Consider the following 23065-nt stretch of genomic DNA (forward strand, 5'->3'; position numbering starts at 1 on the left):
TCACATACAAACAGCGGAAGGTTCGCATGACAACCCAAGCACCCCACCCACCCATCCCTCCAACCACTGTCTGCCCAACCTGTGACAGAGACTGTAGATCCCACATTGGTCTCATCAGTCACCTTAGAACTCTTGTTAGTGGGGGAAGCGAGTCATCCATGACTCCGAGGGACTGCCTAAGAAGAGAAGACTTCATTGGCTGTAAAGCGCTTTGGGTGATCCGATGGTCATGAAAGGTGCTATATAAATGTAAGACTTTCTTTTCTAATGGCCCAGCATATCACTCACTCTACCATTAACTTCAAGCCAGGGGACCAATCCTGGTTCAATGAGGAATGTATAAGAGCATACCAGGAGCAGCATCAAGGGTATCTAAAAATGAGGTACCAACCTGGGAAAGCTGCAACTCAGGACTAAATGCATGCTAAACAGTGGAAGCAGCATGCTATAGACAGGGCTAAGTGATCCTACAACCGACGGATCAGATTAAAGCTCTGTAGTCCTGCCACATCCAGTCATGAATGGTGATGGACCATTAAACAACTAACAGGAGGAGGAGGCTCCATGAATATCCCCATCCTCAATGACGGCAGAGCCCAGCATGCAAGTGCGAAAGTCTGAAGCATTTGCAAGCAACTTCAGCCAGAAGTGCCAAGTGGATAATCTGACTTGATCTCTGCCTGAGGTCCCCACCATCAAGAAATGACTTCACGTATTGGATACAGCAAAGTCAATAGGCCCCAACAACATCCTGGCTGTCGTGCTAAAGACGTGCTCCAGAACTAGAAGCACCTCTAACCAAGCTGTTTCAGTACAGCTACAGCATTGGCATCTATCCGACAAAGTGGATAACTGCCCAGGACAAATCCAATCTGGTCAATTATCGCTCCATCAATCTACTCTCAATCATCAGCAAAGTGATGTAAGGTGTCGTTGACAGTACTATCAAGCAGCATTTAGTTGACAATCGCCTGCTCACCGATACTCAGTTTGGGTTCCGTCAGGACCACAAGGCTCCAGACCTCATTACAGCCTTGGTCCAAACATGGACAAGAGCTGAATTCCAGAGTTGAGGTGAGAGTGACTATCCTTGACATCAAGGCAGCATTTGACTGAGTGTGACATCAAGTAGCCTAGTAAAATTGAAGTCAATGGGAATCAGAGGGAAAACTCTCCACTGACTGGAGTCATACCGAGCACAAAGGTAATAGTTGTGGCTGTTGGAGCCAATCATCTCAGCCCCAGGACATTGCTGCAGAAGTTCCTCGGAGCAGTGTCCTAGGCCCAACCATCTTCAGCTGCTTCACCAGTGACCTTCCCTCCATCCTAATATCAGAAGTGGGGATATTCGCTGATGATTGCACAGTGTTCAGTTCCATTCACAACTCTTCAGATAATGAAGCAGTCCATGCAGTAAGACCTGCACAACATTCAGACTTGGGCTGAGAAGTGGCAAGTAACATTTGCACCACACAAATGGCAGGCAATAATCATTTCCAACAAGAGAGAGTCTAACCACCTCCCCATGACATTCAATGACATTATCATCATCGAATCCCCCATCATCAACATCCTGGGGATCGCAATTGACCAGAAACTTAACTGGAACAGTCACATAAATACTGTGGCTATAAGAACAGGTCAGAGGCTGGGTAATCTGCGACAAGTGTCTCACCTCCTGACTCTCCAAAGCCTTTCCACTATCTACAAGGCACAAGTCAGGTGTGTGATGGAATACTCTTCACTATCCTGAACGAGTGCAGCTCCAACAACAATCAAGAAGCTTGACACCATCCAGGACAAAGCAGCCCGCTTGAACGGTACCACATCCACCACCTTAAACATTCACTCCCTCCACCACTGGCACACTATGGCTGCAGTGTGTACCATCTACAAAATGCACTGCATCAACTCACTAAGGCTTATTTGGCAGCACCTCGAAGGACAGGGGCAGCAGTCGCATGGGATTACTGCCACCTCCGAGATCTCCTCCAAGTTACACAGCATCATGACTTGGAAATATATCGCCATTCCTTCCCCGTCGCTGGGTCAAAACACTGGAACTCCCTCCCTAACAGCACTGTGGGAGTACCTTCACCACACGGATTGCAGCGTTTCAGGAAGATGGCTCACCACCATCTTCTCAAGGGAAATTAGGGATGGGCAATAAATGCTGGCCTTGCCAGTGATGCCCACATCCCATAAACAAATTTTTAAAATATAATGTAAAATGAGCGATATCAATTCAGCCAACCATTATACCTCTCTCCCAATTTTCATAGAAACATAGAAAATAGGTGCAGGAGTAGGCCATTCAGCCCTTCGAGCCTGCACCACCATTCAATGAGTTCATGGCCGAACATGCAACTTCAGTACTCCATTCCTGCTTTCTCGCCATACCCCTTGATCCCCCGAGTAGTAAGGACTAAATCTAAATCCTTTTTGAATATATTTAGTGAATTGCCCTCATCAACTTTCTGTGGTAGAGAATTCCACAGGTTCACCACTCTCTGGGTGAAGAAGTTTCTCCTCATCTCAGTCCTAAATGGCTTACCCCTTATCCTTAGACTGTGAACCCTGGTTCTGGACTTCCCCAACATTGGGAACATCCTTCCTGCATCTAACTTGTCTAAACCTGTTTCTATGAGATCCCCTTTCAATCTTCTGAACTCCAGTGAATACAAGCACAGTTGATCCAGTCTTTCTTGATATGTCAAGTCCCGCCATCCCGGGAATCAATCTGGTGAATCTTCGCTGCACTCCCTCTCAATAGCAAGAATGTCCTTCCTCAAGTTAGGAGACCAAAACTGTACACAATACTCCAGTTGTGGCCTCACCAAGGCCCTGTACAGCTGTAGTAACACCTCCCTGCCCCTGTACTCAAATCCCCTCGCTATGAAGGCCAAATACCATTTGCTTTCTTAACTGCCTGCTGTACCTGCATGCCAACCTTCAATGACTGATGTACCATGACACCCAGGTCTCGTTGCACCTCCCCTTTTCCTAATCTGTCACCATTCAGATAATAATCTGTCTCTCTGTTTTCACCACCAAAGTGGATAACCTCACACTTATCCACATTATACTTCATCTGCCATGTATTTGCCCACTCACCTAACCTATCCAAGTCACTCTGCAGCCTCATAGCATCCTCCTCGCAGCTCACACTGCCACCCAACTTAGTGTCATCTGCAAATTTGGAGATACTACATTTAATCCCCTCATCTAAATCATTAATGTACAATGAAAACAGCTGGGGCCCCAGCACAGAACCTTGCGGTACCCCACTCGTCACGGCCTGCCATTTTGAAAAGTACCCAATTACTCCGACTCTTTGCTTCCTGTCTGCCAACCAGTTCTCAATCCATGTCAGCACACTACCCCCAATCCCATGTGCTTTAACTTTGCACATTAATCTCTTGTGTGGGACCTTGTCGAAAGCCTTCTGACAGTCCAAATAAACCACATCAACTGGTTCTCCCTTGTCCACTCTACTGGAAACATCCTCAAAAAATTCCAGAAGATTTGACAAGCATGATTTCCCTTTCACAAATCCATGCTGACTTGGACCTATCATGTCACCTCTTTCCAAATGCGCTGCTATGACATCCTTAATAATTGATTCCCTGTTTTTTCTCTCCCTCCTTTTTTAAAAAGTGGGGTTATATTGGCTACCCTCCACTCGATAGGAACTGATCCAGAGTCTATGGAATGTTGGAAAATGACTGTCAATGCATCCGCTATTTCCAAGGCCACCTCTTTAAGTACTCTGGGATGCAGTCCATCAGGCCCTGGGGATTTATCGGCCTTCAATCCCATCAATTTCCCCAACACAATTTCCCGACTAATAAGGATTTCCCTCAGTTCCTTCTTCAGTTCCCTGAAGTCTATAAGTGAAGAAAATCTAAAATCTGCAGCCAGATTGGCCTGCTGTCCACGTCCCCTGTCAGAGTGGTGAGTTTTGAGTTCGTGCTGAAGTTGTTAGTGTAGAAACATAGATAACATAGAAAATAGGTGCAGGAGCAGGCCATTCAGCCCTTCTAGCCTGCACCGCCATTCAATGAGTTCATGGCTGAACATGAAACTTCAGTACCCCCTTCCTGCTTTCTCGCCATAACCCTTGATCCCCCGAGTAGTAAGGACTTCATCTAACTCCCTTTTGAATATATTTAGTGAATTGGCCTCAACTACTTTCTGTGGTAGAGAATTCCACAGGTTCACCACTCTCTGGGTGAAGAAGTTTCTCCTCATCTCGGTCCTAAATGGCTTACCCCTTATCCTCAGACTGTGACCCCTGGTTCTGGACTTCCCCAACATTGGGAACATTCTTTCTGCATCTAACCTGTCTAAACCCGTCAGAATTTTAAACGTTTCTATGAGGTCCCCTCTCATTCTTCTGAACTCCAGTGAATACAAGCCCAATTGATCCAATCTTTCTTGATAGGTCAGTCCCGCCATCCCGGGAATCAGTCTGGTGAACCTTCGCTGCACTCCCTCAATAGCAAGAATGTCCTTCCTCAAGTTAGGAGACCAAAACTGTACACAATACTCCAGGTGTGGCCTCACCAAGGCCCTGTACAACTGTAGCAACACCTCCCTGCCCCTGTATTCAAATCCCCTCGCTATGAAGGCCAACATGCCATTTGCTTTCTTAACCGCCTGCTGTACCTGCATGCCAACCTTCAATGACTGATGTACCATGACACCCAGGTCTCGTTGCACCTTCCCTTTTCCTAATCTGTCACCATTCAGATAATAGTCTGTCTCTCTGTTTTTACCACCAAAGTGGATAACCTCACATTTATCCACATTATACTTCATCTGCCATGCATTTGCCCACTCACCTAACCTATCCAAGTCACTCTGCAGCCTAATAGCATCCTCCTCGCAGCTCACACTGCCACCCAACTTAGTATCATCCGCAAATTTGGAGATACTGCATTTAATCCCCTCGTCTAAATCATTAATGTACAATGTAAACAGCTGGGGCCCCAGCACAGAACCTTGCGGCACTCCACTAGTCACTGCCTGCCATTCTGAAAAGTACCCGTTTACTCCTACTCTTTGCTTCCTGTCTGACAACCAGTTCTCAATCCACGTCAGCACACTACCCCCAATCCCATGTGCTTTAACTTTGCACATTAATCTCTTGTGTGGGACCTTGTCGAAAGCCTTCTGAAAGTCCAAATATACCACATCAACTGGTTCTCCTTTGTCCACTTTACTGGAAACATCCTCAAAAAATTCCAGAAGATTTGTCAAGCATGATTTCCCTTTCACAAATCCATGCTGACTTGGACCTATCATGTCACCATTTTCCAGATGCACTGCTATGACATCCTTAATAATTGATTCCATCATTTTACCCACTACTGAGGTCAGGCTGACCGGTCTATAATTCCCTGTTTTCTCTCTCCCTCCTTTTTTAAAAAGTGGGGTTACATTGGCTACCCTCCACTCCATAGGAACTGATCCAGAGTCAATGGAATGTTGGAAAATGACTGTCAATGCATCCGCTATTTCCAAGGCCACCTCCTTAAGTACTCTGGGATGCAGTCCATCAGGCCCTGGGGATTTATCGGCCTTCAATCCCATCAATTTCCCCAACACAATTTCCCGACTAATAAAGATTTCCCTCAGTTCCTCTTCCTTACTAGACCCTCTGACCCCTTTTATATCCGGAAGGTTGTTTGTATCCTCCTTAGTGAATACCGAACCAAAGTACTTGTTCAATTGATCCGCCATTTCTTTGTTCCCCGTTATGACTTCCCCTGATTCTGACTGCAGGGGACCTACGTTTGTCTTCACCAACCTTTTTCTCTTTACATACCTATAGAAACTTTTGCAATCCGCCTTAATGTTCCCTGCAAGCTTCTTCTCGTACTCCATTTTCCCTGTCCTAATCAAACCCTTTGTCCTCCTCTGCTGAGTTCTAAATTTCTCCCAGTCCCCAGGTTCGCTGCTATTTCTGGCCAATTTGTATGCCACTTCCTTGGCTTTAATACTATCCCTGATTTCCCTAGATAGCCACGGTTGAGCCATCTTCCCCTTTTTATTTTTACGCCAGACAGGAATGTACAATTGTTGTACTTCATCCATGCGGTCTCTAAATGTCTGCCATTGCCCATCCACAGTCAACCCCCTAAGTATCATTCGCCAATCTATCCTAGCCAATTCTCGCCTCATACCTTCAAAGTTACCCTTCTTTAAGTTCTGGACCATGGTCTCTGAATTTACTGTTTCATTCTCCATCCTAATGCAGAATTCCACCATATTATGGTCACTCTTCCCCAAGGGGCCTCGCACAATGAGATTGCTAATTAATCCTCTCTCATTACACAACACCCAGTCCAAGATGGCCTCCCCCCTAGTTGGTTCCTCAACATATTGGTCTAGAAAACCATCCCTTATGCACTCCAGGAAATCCTCCTCCACCGTATTGCTTCCAGTTTGGCTAGCCCAATCTATGTGCATATTAAAGTCACCCATTATAACTGCTACACCTTTATTGCATGCACCCCTAATTTCCTGTTTGATGCCCTCCCCAACATCCCTATTACTGTTTGGAGGTCTGTACACAACTCCTACTAACGTTTTTTGCCCTTTGGTGTTCTGCAGCTCTACCCATATAGATTCCACATCATCCAAGCTAATGTCTTTCCTAACTATTGCATTAATCTCCTCTTTAACCAGCAATGCTACCCCACCTCCTTTTCCTTTTATTCTATCCTTCCTGAATGTTGAATACCCCTGAATGTTGAGTTCCCAGCCCTGATCATCCTGGAGCCACGTCTCCGTAATCCCAATCACATCATATTTGTTAACATCTATTTGCACAATTAATTCATCCACCTTATTGCGGATACTCCTTGCATTAAGACACAAAGCCTTCAGGCTTGTTTTATTAACACCCTTTGTCCTTTTAGAATTTTGCTGTACAGTGGCCCTTTTTGTTCTTTGCCTTGGGTTTCTCTGCCCTACACTTTTCCTCATCTCCTTTCTGTCTTTTGCTTTTGGCTCCTTTTTGTTTCCCTCTGTCTCCCTGCATTGGTTCCCATCCCCCTGCCATATTAGTTTAAATCCTCCCCAACAGCACTAGCAAACACTCCCCCGAGGACATTGGTTCCAGTCCTGCCCAGGTGCAGACCGTCCGGTTTGTACTGGTCCCACCTCCCCCAGAACCGGTCCCAATGCCCCAGGAATTTGAATCCCTCCCTGCTGCACCACTGCTCAAGCCACGTATTCATCTGCGCTATCCTGCGATTCCTACTCTGACTATCACGTGGCACTGGTAGCAATCCCGAGATTACTACTTTTGAGGTCCTACTTTTTAATTTAGCTCCTAGCTCCTTAAATTCGTTTCGTAGGACCTCATCCCTTTTTTTGCCTATGTCGTTGGTACCAATGTGCACCACGACAACTGGCTGTTCTCCCTCCCATTTCAGAATGTCCTGCACCCGCTCCGAGACATCCTTGACCCTTGCACCAGGGAGGCAACATACCATCCTGGAGTCTCGGTTGCGGCCGCAGAAACGCCTATCTATTCCCCTCACAATTGAATCCCCTATCACTATCGCTCTCCCACTCTTTTTCTTGCCCTCCTGTGCAGCAGAGCCAGCCACGGTGCCATGAACTTGGCTGCTGCTGCCCTCCCCTGATGAGTCATTCCCCTCAACAGTACCCAAAGCGGTGTATCTGTTTTGCAGGGGGATGACCGCAGGGGACCCCTGCACTACCTTCCTTGCTCTACTCTTCCTGTTGGTCTTCCATTCCCTATCTGGCTGTGGACCCTTTCCCTGCGGTAAGACCAACTCGCTACACGTGATACTCACGTCATTCTCAGCATCGTGGATGCTCCAGAGTGAATCCACCTTCAGCTCCAATTCCGTAACGCGGACCGTCAGGAGCTGGAGGCGGATACACTTCCCGCACACGTAGTCGTCAGGGACACCGGAAGCGTCCCTGAGTTCCCACATGGTACAGGAGGAGCATAACACCCGACCGAGCTCTCCTGCCATGACTAAACCCTTAGATACACTTAAACTGGTAATAACAATGTTAAAAGTTACTGACCAATATAAGAAGAAAAAGAAAAACTACTCACCAATCACCAGCCAATCACTTACCCCCTAGGCTGTGACGTCACCTTTGTTTTTTTGCCTTCTCCCTGTAGCTGCACCGGTACGCCTCTCGCCGACCCCGGACTCGCGCTGCTCCGAGCTCCCGCCTCCTCGACTGGCTGCTCGAACTGCTCGACTCCCGCTGGCCTTTATAGGCCTCTCGCCGACCCCGGACTCGCGCTGCTCCGAGCTCCCGCCTCCTCGACTGGCTGCTCGAACTGCTCGACTCCCGCTGGCCTTTATAGGCCTCTCGCTGACCCCGGACTCGCGCTGCTCCGAGCTCCCGCCTCCTCGACTGACTGCTCCGAGCTCCCGCTGGCCTTTATAGGCCTCTCGCTGACCCCGGACTCGCGCTGCTCCGAGCTCCCGCCTCCTCACTGAATCTCCGATGACCAGCACCTTCAACAGGTGATCCTTCACTATCGACTTGGGCTAGCTGACTAAGTGTCTGGGGTCAGAATCAAAGCGCCATTATCAACATCCCCCTTTGATATTGACACAAACACCAGTCCCCCTCAAAACCACAAAGGCTCATCCCAAACAATACTGTTAGTGCAGAATTTGATAGCTTAAATGTTAATAAAGTGCTGATAAAACTGAAATCTTTTGACTTTGGAGGTTTTTTTCTACTTTTGATTTGTGAATGTTTTCCCTGGTTATCACAACTCGCTAGGGATAGTTCCGCAGGATCAGGGTGAAAACAATAACTCCCCTGATGTATGTCCCTCACACACGGAATGTGTCCATCGAACCTGGAGATTGGCATCACCCAGTTCAAAGCCATAGAAGGCCAGACCAGTGTGGGGTAAACATCATCTTATGAATACATTTTAAGATTCTTATTCAAAACTGGGCAAATTTTAAAAATCTGTTTGTTATGTTATAAATATTATTTCTAGCTGTATACACCGAATGAGGTGAAGGACAAGTAGTCCAAAAACAATGTAATAAAATTATTTCAGCAATTTGATTGGTCATTTTCTAACACTTGGGGGTCGAAATTGGTGTCATGTATGTACTTTTGGGATCACTAGCCACTAGATGGCGTCACTGTTAGAGGCCAATGGGTTGCACGTAGGTGTGTGCAGCCCAAGTATAAAAGGCCAGACATTTAGTATATTAATCACTTTGGGCCGTAATAAAGCAGAGCCAAGGTCACACCTCTTGGAGTTAAACAGTACTCAGTCTAACAGTTATTGCATACACAACAATTGGCGACGAGGCAACAAGAACCTTTGAATGCAAAATTGAGCACAACTGCATTGTTGGAGCGATTTGTGGAAGGAGAAGATTGGGCAGACTTTGTGAGCCATTTGAGCCTGTCCTTCATGGCCAACAAAATGGAGGAGGTCAGCGACGCAGATCGGTGCCAGGTGGTGTTCTTCACAGTTTGCGGTCCAAAAATTTATGGCCTGATGAAGAACATAAGAACATAAGAACATAAGAAATAGGAGCAGGAGTAGGCCATATGGCCCCTTGAGCCTAATCCGCCATTCACTAAGATCATGGCTGATCTGAGCATGGACTCAGCTCCAAGTCCCTGCCTGCTCCCCATAACCCATTATCCTGTTATCGATTAACAAACTGTCTATCTCTGTCTTAAATTTATTCAATGTCCCAGCTTCTACAGCTCTCTGAGGCAGCGAATTCCACAGATTCACAACTCTCTGAGAGAAGAAATTTCTCCTCATCTCTGTTTTAAATGGGCGGTCCCTTATTCGAAGGTCGTGCCCTCTAGTTCAAGTCTTCACCACCAGTGGAAGCATCCTCTCTGCATCCACCCTGTCAAGCCCCCTCATAATCTTATACGTCTTGATGAGATCACCTCTCATTCTTCTGAATTCCAATGAGTAGAGGCCCATCCTACTCAACCTTTCCTCATAAGTCAATCCCCTCATCCCCAAAATCAACCTAGTGAACCTTCTCTGAACTGCCTCCAAAGCAAGTATAACCTTTCGTAAATATGGAAACCAAAACTGCACGCAGTATTCCAGGTGTGGCCTCACCAATACCCTGTACAGCTGTAGCAAGACTTCCCTGCTTTTATATCCAACCCCTTTTCAATAAGACCAAGATACCATTGGCCTTCCTGATCACTTGCTGTACCTGCATACTATTCTTTTGTGTTTCATGTACAAGTATCCCCAGGTCCCACTGTACTGCGGCACTTTGCAATCTTTCTCCTTTTAAATAATAACTTGCTCTTTGATATTTTTCTGCCAAAGTGCATGACCTCACACTTTCCAACATTATACTCCATCTGCCAAATTTTTGCCCACTCACTTAGCCTGCCTATGTCCTTTTACAGATTTTTTGTGTCCTCTTCACACATTGCTTTTCCTCCCATCTTTGTATCATCAGCAAACTTGGCTACATTACACTCGGTCCTTTATTCCAAGTTGTTAATATAGATTGTAAATAGCTGGAGTCCCAGCACTGATCCCTGCAGCACCCCACTAGTTACTGATTGCCAACCCGAGAATGAACCATTTATCCTGACTCTCTGTTCTCTGTTAGTTAGCCAATCCTCTATCCATGCTAATATATTACCCCAACCCAGTAAACTTTTATCTTGAGCAGTAACCTTTTATGTGGCACCTTGTCAAATGCCTTCTGGAAGTCCAAATACACCACATCCACTGGTTTCCCCTTTATCTACTCTGTTTGTTCCATCCTCAAAGAATTCCAGCAAATTTGTCAAACATGACTTCTCCTTCATAAATCTATGCTGACTCTGCCTGACCGAATTTTGCTTTTCCAAATGTCTTGCTACTGTTTCTTTAATGTTAGGCTAGCTGGTCTATAGTTTCCTGCTTTTTGTCTGCCTCCCTTTTTAAATAGGGGCATTACATTTGCAGTTTTCCAATCTGTTGGGTCCTCCCCAGAATCCAGGAAATTTTGGTAAATTATAACCAATACATCCACTATCCCTGCTGCTACTTCTCTTACGACCCAAAGATGCATGCCACCAGGTCCAGGGGATGTATCTGCCTTTAGTCCCATTATCTTACTGAGTACCATCTCCTTAGTGATTGTGATTGTGTTAAGTTCCTCCCCTCCTATAGCTACTTGACTATCCACTGTTGGAATATTGTTTGTGTCCTCTACCGTAAAGACTGATACAAAATATTTGTTCAGAGCTTCTTCCATTTCCATGTTCCCCATTACTAATTCCCTGGTCTCGTCCTCTAAGGGACCAACATTTACTTGGTAAATTACAACCAATGCATCCACAATTCCTACTGCTACTTATCTTAAGTCCCTAGGATGCAAGCCATCAGAATCTACTCCTGCCTGCGAGTCTAACAGAGAGGAAGTATGAAGAATTGTGTGCACTGGTACAGGACCACCTTATGCCAGATGAAGGCATCATCATCTTGAGATACAGATTTTACACGCACGTTCGTTCAGAGGGCCAGAATGCGGCGGAATTCATTGCCGACCTGAGACGTCTAGCAGGACCGTTTTAAGTTCAGGGTTGTGTTGGCAGATATGCTGCGGGACTTCTTGGTAATCAGCATCAGCCACGAGGTGATCCTGGGTAAACTACTGGCGGTGGAGACGTTGGACTTGAACAGGGCCATCACAATCATTCAGTCATGCATGACGACAGATAGAAGTCTAAAGCAGATATCAGTGAAAAATCAAAACTCGGCAAGTACTGTAAATATGATTGATTCGGTGTTCGGCAGAGTGGCACATGGCAGGGCCTACCTGAATTGCCCCCACCTTACGAAAGTTCTAGCCCTGGGAATTATTATTCAGAGTGGAAATGAAATGAGTCACGGACAAGAAGGCTCCGGTGAAAAATCGTACTTATATTTTTTGGTCTAACATACACTGGCTAAAGCATGCACTACTAAAACAAAATCACTGTCTCTGTGGAGAATAAAATCCAGGTTACAAACAACATGCATACAGTACAGAAATGAGACCTGGTAACATGCAGTAATTCTCTGGTGGATTCTAACTCCACCGCTACCAACGAATTACCCAGTCGAAGCTTCCTCCCCAGAATAGCCCTAAAAAGCTTCACCTGCGAAAGCCCTGAGCCCTTGTGTCTGGGCATTTCTCTCAGTCTTTGTGTTGGGAAAGACCCGGCTCCTCTTTGGCTGGCCAGGCTAGTGGGTTCATTGTTCTGCTCTTCTTCTGAGGTGGTTACTGGCTTGGGACACTCACGGTCATGCTCACCACTACACACACAGTTGGTTTCCTCACTCAGCTCAGCTGTGGGAAGTCACTGCCTGGTTTTCAGTCTAGGCGGCTTCTTCTGCGGAACTGCAGCTTCCTCCTGGTACATTGATCTTGGTGGAGCGAGAGCGAGAGGGAGAGAGAGTTCTCTCTAGATACAAGCTGCAAGCTCCAAGCTACAAGCTTCATGACAAGCTAAAAATAAAGTGGAAAGCGCCTATCATTATGGGAGTCTTGCTACACCCTATCTTTCCCACCAATCTTTAAATCCTTTTGTTTCTAAGCACGGGTACTTAGTCAGTGATGGGCCATCCAATTCATGTGTATTGGACTGATGGCTCTTAGTCTGGGCATTTCTCTCAGTCTTTGTGTTGGGAAAGACCCGGCTCCTCTTTGGCTGGCCAGGCTAGTGGGTTCATTGTTCTGCTCTTCTTCTGAGGTTTGGGTTGTCATCCTCACCCTTACCATTCTAAAAGAGAGAGTGAACTGCCGGATCACACTCTCTTCTGTGGTCTGGGGATCCCTGGAGTTGAACCAACTCTCTGCTTTGGCCTTGAGCCTGGGCAGGCTATTCACTACCAGGACCCTCAGCCAATGAGCCCTAGGATCCTGCTGCAGCTGCGTCCGGTTGGGCACCCCCGCACAGGCACTCCGGTAGACGGGCCAAAGCCTGTCCGCGAAAGCCTGCGGTGCCTCCCCAGCTAACTGCAGTGTCCTTTCCACTCAGGAGAATGGACTTCCATCATTGAGGCCCATAGCCTCTAAGATGTCATCCTTTATCCCCTCTAACTTACCCTGCTCCCTCTTGCTACCCGCCGAGAGCGACTGGTACAACCTACTATCCAGGGAAAACAAAAGTAATTTGGCTGACTCAGCTTCGTTACAATTATTGATCCCTCCACCTGCTCCACATCTGTAAAATGGACAGATGGGTCCTCTTTGCTGGTCAGTCTGATTAGAGACCATTGCCTGCAGGTGGGAGGTCGTATATGGGACCATGAAGTCACTCTGCAGTGGTCCTTGTTCTTGACCGTTTACGGGCGCACCGTATTTTCGCTGCCGGACAGGGCACATGGGTCCTGGTCCCGGCACTTTGGGCGGTGGTCGAGCATCCTCCTCTGCCTCACAGTCCTCCTTATCTTCCTCATCTACCTGGGCCATTCCCGGAGCTACCAAGCAATCCATCCCTTTGGCCTTAGACAGAGCATCGGTTAAATTCCGGATCTGCTCCTGGCAAGGGCCATGATTACCTGTATCAAACCCTCTAGTGCTGGCGACTCTGTATGCCACCTGAATATCCTTCAACTGTTCTTCCAACGCCTTTACCTCACTCGACAAGCGAGCGTTCTGCTCCCTAACTGTCCTCTCGTTCCCCTTTGCCTCAATTACCTGGCATTGCAGGAACTTCTTATGGTTACGGAAGGTTTCTTCATGGCTTATTCTTCCCCCTTCTCATCCCTTAGCTCCGTGCATAACCTGCTCCCTACTACAGCCCTTGTGTCTGACTGGGCCTCGGACTCCCTGAGCTCTGCCTCTAACTTACCAACCTGCTCAGCTAGCAATTGGACTTGTCTTTGTAGATAGATGAGCCATATCACCTTTTCAATACTGCGCCTATGCTCCTTGCCCTCCATCCATTCTGCCACTGCGTCCACTGTATACACTCAGCATGCAACAAGCCTAGCACCCAATATTTAGTGATGTTAACCTTCTTAAATACACATGAAGAAATCCCTTCCTCCATTTGGGATCTTTCGCCAGAAGTGCTGTCCATGACTGATTTACACTCCTTTTACTCGTCTCCTGCACCGGTCACCAGAGACGTAAGCAGTTTTGATCCTAGCCAATTGCTAGACGGACGGCTTGATCCGCCCCCACCTTACGAAAGTTCTAGACCTGGGAATTATTATTCAGAGTGTAAATGAAATGAATCATAGACAGGAATGCTCCGGTGAAAAATCGTACTTATATTTATTTGGTCAAACATACACTGGCTAAAACATGCACCACAAAAACAAAATCACTGTCTCTGTGGAGAATAAAATCCAGGTTACAAACAACATGCATACAGTACAGAAATGAGACCTGGTAACATGCAGTAATTCCCTGGTGGATTCTAATTCCACCGCTATCAACGAATGACCCAGTCGAAGCTTCCTCCTCAGAATAGCCCTAAAAAGCTTCACCTGCGAAAACCCTGAGCCCTTGGGTCTCACCCAGCTCGCCTGGGATCTCTGGTTACTGGCTTGAGAAACTCGTAATCATAGAAACAGAGAAACATAGAAAATAGGTGCAGGAGTAGGCCATTCGGCCCTTCGAGCCTGCACCACCATTCAATAAGATTATGGCTGATCATTCCCTCAGTACCCCTTTCCTGCTTTCTCTCCATACCCCTTGATCTCTTTAGCCGTAAGGGCCATATCTAACTCCCTCTTGAATATATCCAATGAACTGGCATCAACAACTCTCTGCGGCAGGGAATTCCACAGGTTAACAACTCTCTGAGTGAAGAAGTTTCTCCTCATCTCAGCCCTAAATGGCCTACCCCTCATCCTAAGACTATGTCCCCTGGTTCTGGACTTCCCCAACATCGGGAACAATCTTCCCGCATCTAACATGTCCAGACCCGTCAGAATCTTATACATTTCTATGAGATCCCCTTTCATCCTTCTAAACTCCAGTGAATAAAGGCCCAGTTGATACAGTCTCTCCTTACAGGACAGTCCTGCCATCCCTGGAATTAGTCTGGTGAATCTTCGCTGCACTCCCTTAATAGCAAAAACATCCTTCCTCAGATTAGGAGACCAAAACTGAACACAATATTCCAGGTGAGGCCTCACTAAGGCCCTGTACAACTGCAGTAGGACCTCCCTGCTCATATACTCAAATCCCCGAGCTATGAAGGCCAACATACCATTTGCCTTCTTCACTGTCTGCTGTACCTGCATGCCCACTTTCAGTGACTGATGAACCATGTCACCCCATCTCGTTGCACCTCCCCTTTTCCTAATCTGCTGCCATTCAGATAATATTCTGCCCCCAAAATGGATAACCTCACATTTATCCACATTATACTGCATCTGCCATGCATTTGCCCACTCACCTAACCTGTCCAAGTCACCCTGCAGCCTCTTAGCGCCCCCTCACAGCTCACACCGCCACCCAGTTTAGTGTCATTTGCAAACTTGGAGATATTAAACTCAATTCCTTCATCCAAATCATTAATGTATACTGTAAAGAGCTGGGGTCCCAGCACTGAGCCCTGCGGCACTCCACTAGTAACTGCCTGCCATTCTGAAAAGGACCCGTTTATCCCGACTCTCTGCTTCCTGTCTGCCAACCAGTTCTCTATCCACATCAGTGCATGGCCCCCAATACCATGTGCTTTGATTTTGCACACCAATCTCTTGTGCGGGACCTTGTCAAAAGCCTTTTGAAAGTCCAAATACACCACATCCACTGCTTCTCCCTTGTCCACTCTGTGAGTTACATCCTCAAAAAATTTCAGAAGATTCGTCAAGCAGGATTTCCCTTTCATAAGTCCATGCTGACTTGGACCGATCCTGTCATTGCTTTCTAAATGCACTGCTATTTCATCCTTAATGATTGACTCTAACATTTTCCCCGCAACTGATATCAGGCTAACTGGTCTATAATTACCGGTTTTCTCTCTCCCACCTTTTTTAAAAAGTGGTGTTACATTAGCTACCCTCCAGTCCATAGGAACTGATCCAGAGTCAATAGGCTGTTGGAAAATGATCACCAATGCATCCACTATTTCTAGGGCCACTTTCTTAAGTACTCTGGGATGCAGACTATCAGGCCCCGGGAATTTTCAGCCTTCAATCCCATCAATTTCCCCAACACAAATTCGTGCCTAATAAGGATATGCTTCAGTTCCTCCTTTTCACGAGACCCACTTTCCCCAAGTACATTCGGAAAGTTATTCGTGTCTTCCTCCGTGAAGACAGAACCGAAGTGTTTGTTCAATTGGTCTGCCATTCCTTTGTTCCCCAATATAAATTCACTTGAATCCGACTGCAAGGAACTTACATTTGTCTTCACTAATCTTTTTCTCTTCACATATTTATAGAAGCTTTTGCAGTCAGTTTTTATGTTCCCTGCAAGCTTCCTCTCGTACTCTAGTTTCCCCCTCTTAATTAAACACTTAGTCCTCTTCTGTTGAATTCTAAATTTTTCCCAGTCCCCAGGTTTGTTACTTTTTCTAGCCAATTTATATGCCTCTTCCTTGGTTTTAACACTGTTCTTAATTTCCCTTGTTAGCCACGGTTGAGCCACCTTCCCCATTTTATTTTTACTCCAGACAGTGATGTGCAATTGCTGAAGTTCATCCATGTGATTTTTAAATGCCAATTCACACCTCGTACCATCGAAGTTACCTTTCCTTATGTTCAGGACTCTAGTTTCCGAATTAACTGTGTCACTCTCCATCTTAATAAAGAATTCTACCATATTATGGTCACTCTTCCCGAAGGGGCCTCGCAAAACAAGATTGCTAATTAGTCACTTGTCATTACACATCACCCAGTCTAGGATGGCCAGCTCTCTAGTTGGTTCCTCAACATATTGGTCAAGAAAACCATCCCTAATACACTCCAGGAAATCCTCCTCCACCGTATAACACTGAATAAACTTTAGCATTGTTGTTGCCAATTTAAGTGCATCTGAGGGTTAAGTCAAGGCAGGAGAGCTCGGTCATGTGATATGCTCCTCCTGTACCATGTGGGAACTCAGGGACACTTCCGGTGTCCCTGACGAGTACGTGTGTGGGAAGTGTATCCCCCTCCAGCTCCTGACGGTCCGCATGGCAGAATTGGAGCTGAGGGTGGATTCACTCTGGAGCATCCACGATGCTGAGAATGATGTGAGTAGCACGTGTAGCGAGTTGGTCTTACCGTAGGTGAAGGGTCCACAGCCAGATAGGGAATGGAAGACCAGCAGGAAGAGCAGTGCAAGGAAGATAGTGCAGGGGTCCCCTGCGCTCATCCCGCTGCAAAACAGATACACCGCTTTGAGTACTGTTGAGGGGGATGACTCATCAGGGAAGGGCAGCAGCAGCCAAGTTCATGGCACCGTGGCTGGCTCTGCTGCACAGGAGGGCAGGAAAAAGAGTGGGAGAGCGATAGTGATAGGGGATTCAATTGTAAGGGGAATAGATCGGCTTTTCAGCGACCGCAACCGAGACTCCAGGATGGTATGTTGTCTCCCTGGTGCAAGGGTCAAGGATGTCTCTGAGCGGGTGCAGGACATTCTGAAAAGGGAGGGTGAACAGCCAGTTGTCGTGGTGCACATTGGTACCAACGACATAGGTAAAAAAAGGGATGAGGTCCTACGAGACGAATTTAAGGAGCGAGGAGCTAAATTAAAACATAGGACCTCAAAAGTAGTAATCTCGGGATTGCTACCAGTGCCACGTGCTAGTCAGAGGAGCCATTGCAGGATGAATGAGCTCAGATGAATACGTGGCTTGAGCAGTGGTGCAGCAGGGAGGGATTCAAATTCCTGGGGCATTGGAACCGGTTCTGGGGGAGGTGGGACCAGTACAAACCGGATGGTCTGCACCTGGGCAGGACTGGAACCAATGTCCAAGGGGAAATGTTTGCTAGTGCTGTTGGGGAGGAGTTAAACTAATATGGCAGGGGGATGGGAACCAATGCAGGGAGACAGAGGGAAGCAAAATGGAGACAGAAGCAAAAGACAGAAAGGAGATGAGTAAAAGTGGAGGGCAGAGAAACCCAAGGCAAAAAACAAAAAGGGCCACTATACAGCAAAATTCTCATTGGTCAAAGTGTAATAAAAAGGTAAGCATGAAAGCTCGGTGCCTCAATGCGAGGAGTATTCAGAACCCAGGAGAGGGCTCTGAGCTAGTTAGAGTAGGTGAGAGCTCAGATGAACAGGACCCTAAGAAAGAATGCAAAAGGCAGGAGGCAACAGAGCAGAGTAGCACTGGGGTAAGTGTAAACCACAAGGTGATAGGAAGGGACAATGTGTATGAATATAAAGGGGCTGCAGGAGGGGTCAAAACTAAAAATCATGGTCTAAAAACTAGTATTAAAAAACTCTACCTAAAAGCACGCAGCATTCGAAATAAAGTAAATGAGTTCACGGCACAAATCATTACAAATGGGTATGATTTGGTAGTCATTACAGAAACGTGGTTGCATGGTGGCCAAGACTGGGAATTAAACATACAGGGGTACCTGACAATTCGGAAAGATAGACAAGAAGGGAAAGGAGGTGGGGTAGCTCTGTTAATAAAGGATGATATCAGGGCAGTTGTGAGAGACGATATTGGCTCTAATGAACAAAATGTTGAATCATTGTGGATGGAGATTAGAGATAGTAAGGGGAAAAAGTCACTGGTGGGCATAGTTTATAGGCCCCCAAATAATAACTTCACAGTGGGGCGGCCAATAATCAAGGAAATAATGGAGGCATGTGAAAAAGGAACGGCAGTAATCATGGGGGATTTTAACCTACATATCGATTGGTCAAATCAAATCGCACGGGGTAGCCTTGAGGAGGAATTCATAGAATGCATACGGGATTGTTTCTTAGAACAGAATGTTACAGAACCTACAAGGGAGCAAGCTATCTTAGATCTGGCCCTGTGTAATGAGACAGGAATAATAAACGATCTCCAAGTAAAAGATCCTCTCGGAATGAGTGATCACAGTATGGTTGAATTTGTAATACAGATTGAGGGTGAGGAAGTAGTGTCTCAAACAAGCATACTATGCTTAAACAAAGGGGACTACAGTGGGATGAGGGCAAAGTTGGCTAAAATAGACTGGGAACACAGGCTAAACGGTGGCACAATTGAGAAACAGTGGAGGACTTTTAAGGAGCTCTTTCATAGTGCTCAACAAAAATATATTCCAGTGAAAAAGAAGGGCGGTAAGAGAAGGAATAACCAGCCATGGATTACCAAGGAAGTAAAGGAAAGTATCAAATTAAAAACCAATGCGTATAAGGTGGCCAAGGTTAGTGGGAAACTAGAAGATTGGGAAAATTTTAAACGACAGCAAAGAATGACTAAGAAAGCAATAAAGAAAGGAAAGATAGATTATGAAAGTAAACTTACGCAAAACATAAAAACAGATAGTAAAAGCTTTTATTGATATATAAAATGGAAAAGAGTGACTCAAGTAAATGGATCCCTTAGAAGATGAGAAGGGGGATTTAATAATGGGAAATGTGGAAATGGCTGAGACCTGAAACAATTATTTTGCTTCGGTCTTCACAGTGGAAGACACAAAAACCATGCCAAAAATTGCTAGTCACGGGAATGTGGGAATGGAGGACCTTGAGACAATCACTATCACTAGGGGGGTAGTGCTGGACAGGCTAATGGGACTCAAGGTAGACAAGTCCCCTGGTCCTGATGAAATGCATCCCAGGGTATTAAAAGAGATGGCGGAAGTTATAGCAGATGCATTCGTTATAATCTACCAAAATTCTCTGGACTCTGGGGAGGTACCATCGGATTGGAAAGCAGCTAATGTAACGCCTCTGTTTAAAAAAGGCGGCAGACAAAAGGCAGGTAACTATAGGCCAGTTAGTTTAACATCTGTAGTGGGGAAAATGCTTGAAGCTATCATTAAGGAAGAAATAGCAGGACATCTAGATAGGAATAGTGCAATCAAGAAGACGCAACATGGATTCATGAAGGGGAAATCATGTTCAACTAATTTACTGGAATTCTTTGAGGATATTACGAGCATGGTGGATAGAGGTGTACCGATGGATGTGGTGTATTTAGATTTCCAAAAGGCATTCGATAAGGTGCCACACAAAAGGTTACTGCAGAAGATAGAGGTATGCAGAGTCAGAGGAAATGTATTAGCATGGATAGAGAATTGGCTGGCTAACAGAAAGCAGAGAGTCGGGATAAATGGGTCCTTTTCGGGTTGGAAATCGGTGGTTAGTGGTGTGCCACTGGGATCGGTGCTGGGACCACAACTGTTTACAATATACATAGATGACCTGGAAGAGGGGACAGAGTGTAGTGTGACAAAATTTGCAGATGACACAAAGATTCGTGGGAAAGCGGGTTATGTAGAGGACACAGAGAGGCTGCAAAGAGATTTAGATAGGTTAAGCGAATGGGCTAAGGTTTGGCAGATGGAATACAATGTCGAAAAATGTGAGGTCATCCACCTTGGAAAAAAAAACAGTAAAAGGGAATATTATTTGAATGAGGAGAAATTCCAACATGCTGCGGTGCAGAGGGACCTGGGGGTCCTTGTGCATGAATCCCAAAAAGTTAGTTTACAGGTGCAGCAGGTAATCAGGAAGGCGAATAAAATGTTGGCCTTCATTGCGAGAGGGATGGAGTACAAAAGCAGGGAGGTCCTGCTGCAGCTGTACAGGCTATTGGTGAGGACGCACCTGGAGTACTGCGTGCAGTTTTGGTCACCTTACTTAAGGAAGGATATACTAGCTTTGGAGGGGGTACAGAGACGATTCACTCGGCTGATTCCGGAGATGAGAGGGTTACCTTATGATGATAGATTGAGTCGACTGAGTCTTTACTCGTTGGAGTTCAGAAGGATGAGGGGTGATCTTATAGAAACATTTAAAATAATGAAAGGGATAGCCAAGATAGAGGCAGAGAGGTTGTTTCCACTGGTTGGGGAGACTAGAACTAGGGGGCACAGCCTCAAAATACGGGGTGCCAATTTAAAACCGAGTTGAGAAGGAATTTCTTCTCCCAGAGGGTTGTGAATCTGTGGAATTCTCTGCCCAAGGAAGCAGTTGAGGCTAGCTCATTGAATGTATTCAAGTCACAGATCGATAGATTTTTAACCAATAAGGGAATTAAGGGTTACGGAGAGCGGGCAGGTAAGTGGAGCTGAGTCCACGGACAGATCAGCATGATCTTGTTGAGTGGCGGAGCAGGCTCTAGGGGTTAGATGGCCTACTCCTTTTCCTAATTCTTATGTTCTTATGTTCTTATGTTCTTATCACTACCAGTTTGGTTAGTCCAATCAATATGTAGATTAAAGTCGCCCATGATAACTGCTGTACCTTTATTGCACACATCTCTTATTTTTTGTTTGATGCTGTACCCAACCCAATCTCACAACGACTGTTTGGTGGTCTATACACAACTCCCACTAGCGTTTTCTGCCCTTTGGAATTCCGCAGCTCCACCTCTACCGATTCCACATCATCCAAGCTAATGTCCCTCCTTACTATTGCATTAATTTCCTCTTTAACCAGCAACGCCACCCGCCTCCTTTTCCTCTCTGCCTATCCTTCCTAAATGTTGAATATCCCTCGATGTTGAGTTCCCAGCCTTGGTCACCTTGGAGCCATGTCTCCGTGATGCCAATTATATCATATCCGTTAACTGCTGTCTGCGCAGTTAATTTGTCCACCTTATTCTGAATACTCCTCGCATTGAGGCACTGTGCCTTCAGGCTTGTCGTTTTAACACACTTTGCCCCTTTAGAATTTTGCTATAATGTGGCCCCTTTTCTTTTTTGCCTTGGGTTTCTATGCCCTCCACTTTTACTATTCTCCTTTCTATCATTTGCTTCTGCCTCCATTTTATTTCCCTCTGTCTCCCTGCATAGGTTCCCATCCCCCTGCCATGTTAGTTTAACTCCTCCCCAACAGCACTAGCAAACACTCCCCCCAGGACATTGGTTCCGGTCCTGCCCAGGTGCAGGCCATCCTGTTTGTACTGCTCCCACCTCCCCCAGAACCGGTTCCAATGTCCTAGAAATTTGAATCCCTCCCTTTTGCACCACTCCTCATGCTCGCCACTACACACACAGTTGGTTTCCTTGCTCAGCTCAGCTGTGGGAAGTCACTGCCTGCTTTTCAGTCTCGGCGGCTTCTTGTGCGGAACTGCGACTTCCTGCTGGTACATTGATCTTGGTGGAGCGAGAGCGAGAGCGAGAAGGAGAGAGAGCTCTCTCCAGATACAAGCTGCAAGCTCGAAGCTCCAAGCTTCACTACAAGCTAAAAATAAAGTGGAAAGAGATTGTTTTCATGGGAGTCTTGCTACACCCTATCTTTCCTGCCAATCTTTAAAATCCTTTTGTTTGTGAGCACGGGTACTTAGTGAGTGATGGGCCATCCAACCTGTTGTGTATCTGTAAAGCATGCACTCCAATGTTCCACCACCAGGGAGCTCACCCCTGAAGTCCCAAGGGATCCCAGCATCCTTGGGAGCACTGTATATAAGCCGGCCCCTAAGGCCTGTTCCTCACTCTGGAGTGACTTATTAAAGACTGAGATCACTGTTATTTTAACCTCCCAGTGTGCAGTCTCATCTGTGTTAGGAACATAATAACTAGTGACAAGAATACGAATCCAACGCAAAGATGCATCAAACTGTGGGCATCCTGGAGGAGTTCTCGGAGGGTGAGGACTGGGAAGCCTATGTCGAACGGCTAGAGCAGTACTTTGTAGCCAACGAGCTGGACGGAGAAGGAAGCCCTGCAAAAAGGAGAGCGGCCCTCCTCACAGTCTGCGGGGCACCGACCAAAGCCTCATGAAGAATCTTCTGACTCCAGTGAAACCTGCAGATAAGTCGTATGAGGAGCTGTGTACACTGGTTCGGGAGCATCTTAACCCGAGGGAGGTATCGGTTCTACCCGTGCCAACGATATGAAGGTCAGGAAGTGGCGAGCTACGTCGCCGAGCTCAGGCGACTTGCAGGACAATTTGAGTTTGATGGCTACCTGCAGCAAATGCTCAGAGAGTTTTGGACTGGGCAT

The sequence above is a fragment of the Pristiophorus japonicus genome, chromosome 1, assembly GCF_044704955.1.
Source record: "Pristiophorus japonicus isolate sPriJap1 chromosome 1, sPriJap1.hap1, whole genome shotgun sequence".
Taxonomy (NCBI): Eukaryota; Metazoa; Chordata; class Chondrichthyes; family Pristiophoridae; genus Pristiophorus; species Pristiophorus japonicus.